Genomic DNA, 8,951 nt, shown 5'->3' on the forward strand with positions numbered 1-8,951 from the left:
AAGTACTAGTTCTGCCATTCGATGGTTGCTGGATCTTGAGTAAGTTAGTTTTTCTGAATCTTGGTTATATAACTTTTGGAATGGGGATAATTATACAAGATTCTTATTGTCATAGAAATGGCACGGTGTAGGTCAGTGAGGGTAGGTAGACCCCACTGGCCTTCATCTCCTCTCTCCAGCAAGTACCCTGCTGTTCGCCAATACAATCCTTAGGGCAAATTTTAAAGTTAGAGAGAATGAAAATGTCTACATGGTTGGAAGAAGGTGCTTTATTTTTTAAGGGAAAACACCGTTCATAAGCATGACTAAAAGTACATAGCTGTGACTTTTTTGGGTACAGTTTTATCAGTGTAAGCCATCATAAATGTGTTTCGAGAGAAATTATCTGTCAGTAATTATGATTTATGGCCAATCCCTATGGTCTGTTTCATGCAATTAATGTAATTCTCTGAATAACTTTGGAGGCACATATGTAGCCTAGGATTTTCCAGATGGGAGAATGTGCAACACAACACTGTAGTGTGTTATGGACATTACATTGACTATGATTCTGTTATACTCCCGAGGAAAAACACTATGTTTTTTTAGATTTTCTCTCCTTTACTTCTTCAAAAGATAATATTTTTCACAAAAATAGTTAACATGATATGTCTTTGATCTGCTCTTTAAAATTAGAAAGTAACTATATAATGTATTTGGAGAAGTTCTCTCTGTGCCTTTTATGTGTAATATTTCTCTGCTTTGTTTTGGGTTGTTGCTGAATTAACAATAATTGATTAGTTAATTGTTTTATAGCTCTGAATAAAAAATTGAAACTCCTGAATAAAATATGTTAAAAACTGTTCTAAGCGTAAGCAGGTTGATAAAATGCAATAGGAAGCAGACTTCTTTGAAAAACTTTGATTTTAAACTTTTCTTTGTTTCCCTCAAGGGCAGGTTTTGTCTCAGACTATGTGACTCATATTGAATATGGGCACTGTCATAATTGAATGAACGTTTAATTGTAGACTTTAGGTGGCTCTCACAAGGAAGAAGAATTTCTCCTTAATTAAATATCTTTGGCTAATTATCTCTGCATTAATGGCCTGACTGCTATTATTCATCAAGTGGGAATCATAAGTAAAGGGTTAGAGCTGCAGAGAAGTCCTAGGCAAGGTCTTTTCCCCCCACTGTCTAAGACAGTCACTGTTTCTGTTTTTGGTCCTAGAAGGCCTTATAATTATTGGGAGCTTGAGCTTTGATGTCATGAACCTCATTCCATGATGAAAGTGAAAGAGGAGAGTGAAAAAGTTGGCTTAAAGCGCAACATTCAGAAAACGAAGATCATGGCATCCGGTCCCATCACTTCATGGGAAATAGATAGGGAAACAGTGGAAACAGTGTCAGACTTTATTTTGGGGGTCTCCAAAATCACTGCAGATGGTGACTGCAGCCATAAAATTAAAAGACGCTTACTCCTTGGCAGAAAAGTTATGACCAACCTAGATACCATATTCAAAAGCAGAGACATTACTTTGCTGACTAAGGTCCGTCTAGTCAAGGCTATGGTTTTTCCTGTGGTCATGTATGGATGTGAGAGTTGGACTGTGAAGAAGGCTGAGTGCCGAAGAACTAATGCTTTTGAAGTGTGGTGTTGGAGAAGACTCTTGAGAGTCCCTTGGACTTCAAGGAGATCCAACCAGTCCATCCTGAAGGAGATCAGCCCTGGGCTTTCTTTGGAAGGAATGATGCTAAAGCTGAAACTCCAGTACTTTGGCCACCTCATGCGAAGAGCTGACTCATTGGAAAAGACTCTGATGCTGGGAGGGATTGGGAGCAGGAGGAGAAGGGGACGACAGAGGATGAGGTGGCTGAATGGCATCACTGACTCGATGGACGTGAGTCTGAGTGAACTCCGGGAGTTGGTGATGGATAGGGAGGCCTGGCATGCTGCGATTCATGGGGTTCCAAAGAGTCAGACAAGACTGAGGGACTGAACTGAGCTGAACTGAACTGAGCTTTGATTATTGGACATTGGGCTTCTGACTAAACATCGTGTTAAATCATGGCATTAGTCATGGTTCTTTTATTTACCTTAAGGAAAAAAAAATTTATTGGTTCCCATGATTGAAAAATCCAGGGATTAAAAAAATACTTTAGATATTCCTGAATCCAGGGACTCAAAATAGCACTTCAGGAGTCATTCCCTCTCTATCTCTTGGCTCCTCTGTTGGTTTTATCCAAGTAATTTCTTCTTGCAAAGCAAGAAAGGTTGGTCATAGCAGCTACTTTTCTCTCAGGAACCCCACCAGAAGATTATATTTCTTTCTGAAAATTCTAATGGTAAGCCCATTTTAATTTTTTTGGATTGATTTGGACCATGTGGCTTTTGTAAACTAATTATGGAAGTCAAGGAAATATGACTGACTGAGTGGGTTTAAGTCATACCCTCTTCTGAATCTAATCCTAGCTATAAAACAAGGATTGAGAAAAGGAAATATTGAATACCCTAAAAAAATCAGAATTTTATTACTGTGAATTGGGAGAATGGATTTTGAGCTGTATAAATTTTTTTCTTCATTGTGCATTTGCCAAAAATGTGATATTTGTGTTGAGCCTGAAACAATGAATGAAGAAAATTCCATAAGGTAAACAAATAGTTGTTAGGAGATAGAGTACTGGGCACTGGAGGCAAAGGGATCAGAAAGACATAGGGATAATTAAAGAATGTGTTAGTTAAGAGAAATAAGAATAGGTTGCTGTTATGGCTAAATGTCATACTAATACTAACCACCTCCATGCAGTGTCACTTCTGAGAGGGACAGGGCATGTGAGACAGTAGGCATCCTTGGGACAAAAAATTTAAAAATTATACTATGCAAAGTTAGGTTGATGTATACAATGGAATATTACTCAGCCATAAAAAGAATAAAATATTACCATTTACAGCAACATGAATGAACCCAGAGATTGTCATACTGAATGAAGTCAGACAGAGGACAAGTATCATGAAATTGCTTACATGTGGAATCTTAAAAAATAATACAAATAAATTTATTTATAAAACAGAAACAGATTCACAGGTGTAGAAAACAATCTATGGTTACCAAGGGTAGATAGGAAGGAGGGATAAATTGAGACACTGGGATTGACATATTTATACTAGTATGCATAAAAAAGATAACTAATAAAGACCTACTGTATAGCACAGGGAAGTCTACTCAGTACTCTGTAATGACTTAAATGGGAAAATAATTTTTAAAAAGTGGATATACGTATATGTGTAACTGATGCACTTTGTTGTACACTTGAAACTAACACAACATTGCAAATCAACTATACTCCAATAAAAATTTCAAAAGAACAATGTTAAGTTGAAATCGAAAAGTTAACGTTCAATAGTAACTGAAGGTGGCTTGATTATTACTTGACAATGGCTTAAAAGTGCCTATCATGTGGGACAGCTTAGAGATTATGGAGAAACTAGGCAAATGACACTAATCATGCTTTCAAGTGAACTGTTACTAAGAAATGTTAGGAAATGGTCCTAGGGCACTGTTGAATATGTAACAAATCATTACATACAAGACAGGAAGTAAAGGGCCTAGTTCTTATCTCTCACAGGAACATTAACACAGGTCAAGAGAGAGCCCCACTGGGACAACCTTGAGGGATGGGATGGGGAGGGAGGTGGGAGGGGCGTTCAGGATGGGGGACACATGTACACCCACGGCTGATTCATGTGAATGTATGGCAAAACCACTACATTATTGCAAAGTAACTAGCTCCAGTTAAAATAAATAAATACATTTACAAAAAATGAAAAGAGAGAGAGAGAGCCCCAGAATTGCTCAGGTTACTGACAAGAACTTTGAATCCTTCTCATCACCTTTTTGTCCTGAAAGTGTTGGGACAAACCTCTTTATGTTCTGGTTCTGTTTGTATCAGTTATGTCCACAAAAGACTCTCTGGTTATCTCAAGATTGCTAAACGTCCCTCTTCATAGGTTATTTTTATACTCTCTTCCCCGCTCCCACCCCACAAACAACCTGGTCCCACCTCCATTCCATTTATCTGCTGGAATCCATCAGACCAAGGTAATCATAGGTGACACGTGACTCTAAGGCTCCAAGATGACTTTCATCTTCTGCATTATAATCCATACATGGTTCTGGTCTTCCCCATTTCTGACCTAATTCCTTTCCTTTCTTCAAGCACTACATCACTTTCACCAAGGCCTCTGGAAGTAATGGTCAGTAATTGGCAGAATTTCTGGTAGCCTTTATCTCTTTTCTGTAAATGACCTTCTCTTCGTACTCTAACAGAAGCTGGTTTCCTCAAAGACGCTGTTTCTTCTCTAGCCTTCTCAGGTAATGGTTGTTGTCTTCCCATACCCCTTATACGACTGGACTTGCAGTAAATTGCATCCTCCTTGCTCTTTGTGCTGCTTCTAGACCACTGTCCTCACTCCTCCATAAAATCATCCAGCTTTGAATTTCATGCGTACCACCCAGACTGCCTCATAAATATTTGCAATCATATATCAAACCCTGATCTCTCCCGCTTACAGTGTAATTTTAACAGCTGAATCACTGTCACTCTTTCAATAGTACTGCCTTAATTGTTGTGATTCAAATAGTCACATAGAGTATATTTTCAACATTTTAGCTTCTCAATCCTTGATCTCCCAACTAGTGGTCCTATATTCAATCTACCTCACTCCCTCACTGACACTAAATTACCTTTAATGTCATGAGGCTGCATAGTTTAAAATTCTGATACGTTCAGTTTTAAGCACACACTCTCTGTCATTACCTATCTTTCTATGACTCTTGTCCTAGTACTCTTATTTTAACAATTGTTTGAGCTTACCAAGATCTCCAATCTATTTATCTTACCACTTTTTCCTATCCCTAAACTCTCTCATGTCCTCACTGTAAGTATTATATTACTTAAATCCCCCAGTCAATTGACATAATTATGTCTCTGCTGGCTTTATCCACCCCCATTCTAGTCAAATCCATCTCTCCACCTACTTGCCACCTGCATATTTATAGACAGATGTGGTAGAAATAAATGCACATTCATGCTGACTGATGCCATACCAATTTCATGACCATCATCCTCTAGTAGACTCTTATTGCTCCCCAGAAATAATAGTATATTGCCTAGGACTATTCACTTTTTATTTTCCATGATAACTATTTCATTTCTGGCCCACCTGTCCTAAATTTTTCTTCTCTTATTCTTACTCTAGACTGATTATCTTTATAATTTTTTCATTTAGAAAGCAATAGAAGAGAACCAGAGAAGACAATTCTCAAATTCCTGGCACTATATCTACCTACGTACCTACCAGCAACCTCCTGTTACTCTGAATTTTATGCTATTTTTGGCACCTCACTCCAGTACTCTTGCCTGGAAAATCCCATGGACAGAGGAGCCTGGTAGGCTGCAGTCCGTGGGGTCACTAGGAGTCAGACATGACTGAGCGACTTCACTTTCAATTTTCACTTTTCACTTTCATGCATTGGAGAAGGAAATGGCAACCCACTCCAGTGTTCTTGCCTGGAGAACCCCAGGGACGGGGTAGCCTGGTGCTCTGCTGTCTATGGGGTTGCACAGAGTCGGACACGACTGAAGTGGCTTAGCAGCGGCAGCCATTTGTGCACTACTGCCAATTTACACAGGTTTATTCATCCAACAATTTTCCCCTCTCTGTCCTTCATCTTTATTTATCCCCTTTCTGCTTATTTACCTGTACATGTACAACTAAATATGGATGATGAAAAACACACAAGTATGCTGAATGGTCTCAGGTAAAAACCAGGACTACCATTATAAAGTGAGGCTTTATTATTTTAATCAGCATGGAGGAAACAGCAACAAAGCACTTCTTGATGCCAACTATACCTCAAAAAATTCCACTTCTCTGTCCTTAAAGTAAAATCCATTAAGAATTATTTTACTTTCTGTACCTAGTGCTGTTTCCTCTCTTTCTTGAACCCATTCAGAGCAGTTTTTTTTTTCTCCCACCACTCCACAAAATGCTTCTTATCAAGCTCAACAACATTCTCTAGTTGCTAAATTTAATGGTCAATTCTCATCCTCATCTCACTTGATCCAGCCTCAGCATTTGACTTACTAATCATTTCCTTCACTGTGAAGTACTTTCTTCATTCGACTTCCAGGGCTCTACATTTTATGTGTTTTTTCTTTGCTTTTTCTTTACAAACTTCCTGCTGGTTACTTCTCATCATGATGAACTTCTATCACTGGGATTCTTTAGAAATAGTTTGGTTGGACCTTTTCTTTTACTGGTACTTCCACCTCCTTCTAATATATTCATATTGAAACAATATTTATGTTTCAATATGAATATACCAGTATGCATAGCAGAAAAGCAAAGAGGAACTAAAGAGTCTCTTGATGAATGTGGAACAGGAGGGTGAAAAAACTGGCTTAAAAATCAACATTCAAAAAGCAAAGATCATGGCAAATAGATAGGGAAAAAAATGGAAACAATGGCAGATTTTATTTTCTTGGGTTCCAAAATCACTGCAGATGGTGACTGCAGCCATGAAATTAAAAGACGCTTGCTCCTTGGAAGGGAAGCTATGACAAACTTAGATAGCATATTAAAAAGTAGAGACATCACTTTAGTGACAAAGGTCCATATAGTCAAAGCTACAGTTTTTCCATTAGTGATATACAGATATGAAAGCTGGACCATAAAGAAGGCTGAGCACTAAGTAATTGATGCTTTTGAACTGTGGTGTTGGTGAAGACTTTTGAGAGTCCCTTGGACAGCAAGGAGATCAAACAAGTCAATCCTAAAGGAAATGAACATTGAATATTTATTGGAAGGACTGATGCTGATGTTGAAGTTCCAATACTTTGACCACTTGATTGGAGGAGACCATTCATTGGAAAAGACCCTGATGCTGGAAACGATTGAGGGCAGAAGAAGAAGGGGGCTGCAAAGAATATGATGGTTGGATGGCATCATCAACTCAATGGACATGAGTTTGAGCACCCCTGAGAGATAGTGAGGGCAGGGAAGCCTGGTGTGTTGCAGCTTATGGGGTCGCAAACAGTTAGACACGACTTAGAGACCGAACAACAACAACGAATACATCCTGTTTAGTCCTTTGTCTTGAATGGCAAGTTCCCAGCACTAAGCTGACTCCTAAGCATCATCACCTTGAAGTCTGAAGCATTTTGAATTTAAAACAAACCAACAAACTGAATTTCCTATCTTCTCCCTCTGTCAAAGCTGCCACTCTATTTTTCAGTTGCTCGGGCCAGAACTATGAATTTAAATTTAGTTCCATTCATAGTTTAATATCCTTCTTCTAATAGGTCCGAAAATTCTGTCAACTTAACTTTCAAATTGCAAAGCTTGCAACCACTTCTCATTGCCTCCTTGCTAAAATGCTGACCCAATTCTCATTATCTCTCACTTAGTGTATTGCCATTCTCGTTCCCCTATAATTTATCCTTCACAAAATGTCCTGAAATGATGTAAAATAAATCATGTCACTCCTCTATTCAGATCCCTCCAAATGATTCCAGATCTGAATATCTTTGTGTGTTCCCTAGATCCTGTTTATGTTCAAAGTAGGCTGAACTTATTAGATTTCATCTACAAGATTCTTTGACCTCTAGATTCTGGTTGGATACAGCAATGAGAGGAACTAACTAGAAATTTGTGGGAAGAGGAGAGTGAGGTCTAGGTATTCCTTCTGTTTCTGTGTGGTCAAAAAATGTTGGCTGTTTCCCTCTACTGAAAACCACAGTTGCAGTGTAGCAGCCCACTCCTCACAGACACTCCTGGTGTCTTATAATTACTCTTTCTCTTTGCCATTTTAGCCTAGGGAAGTAATGCTGCTCATTGTTGCTAGTACTGTGGTAGTACTCTTATTAAGCTTATTTAACCTTTTGCCTACATTTGTAAATTTAAAATTTATTAAAGTATATTTATTTTTCTCAATTTATATATGTCATCTGTTTCCTGTTGAGACTATAGAGAAAGCTTTTGCTGTTCTGCTTGAAGTAAACTGATAGGAACTTACAATGATCTACAAAGACACACATTATTGTCAAATTACTCCAGTGCCCCCGACTTCATTCCCTGTTCTCCCAGGTAGTCCTCATACTCCATGTGCAAACCACAATACTTGTTCTTTTTTTTTTTTTTTTTTGACATTTTATACCAGGAAAAATGTCAACAGTCTCAGATATGCAGATGATACTACTCTAATGGCACAAAGTGAAGACAAACTAAAAAACCTCTTGATGAGGATGAAAGAGGAGAGTGAAAAAGCTGGTTTAACACTCAAAATTCAAAAAACTAAGGTAATGGTATCCTATTACTTCCTGGCAAATAGGAGGGGAAAGAGTGGAAACAGAGACAGATTTTTATTTTCTTGGGCTCTAAAATCACTGCAGATAGTGACTGTAGTCATGAAATTAAAAGATACTTGCTCCTTGGAAGGAAAGTTGTGACAAACCTAGACAGTGTATTAAAAAACAGGGACATCACTTTACTAACAAAGGCCTATATAGTCAAAGCTATGGTTTTTCCAGTAGTCATGTATAGATATGAGAGTCTGATCATAAAGAAAGCTGAGTGCTTTCAAATTTCAAATTGATTCTTGCAAATTGTGGTGCTGGGGAACACTTTTGAGAGTTCAAAGGACTGAAAGGCGATGAAATCATTCAATCCTAAAGGAAATCAAGCCTGAATACTCATTGGAAAGACTGATGCTGAAACTGAAGCTCCAATACTTTGGTCAGCTGATGCGAAGAGCTGACTTTTAAAAATTAATTAATTAATTTTAACTGGAGCTAATTACTTTACAATATTGTAGTGGTTTTTGCCATACATTGACATGAATCAGCCATGGGTGTACATGTATCCCCATCTTGAACCCTCTTCCCAACTCCCTCCACATCCCATCCCTCTGGGT

The sequence above is a fragment of the Capricornis sumatraensis genome, chromosome 1, assembly GCF_032405125.1.
Source record: "Capricornis sumatraensis isolate serow.1 chromosome 1, serow.2, whole genome shotgun sequence".
Taxonomy (NCBI): Eukaryota; Metazoa; Chordata; class Mammalia; order Artiodactyla; family Bovidae; genus Capricornis; species Capricornis sumatraensis.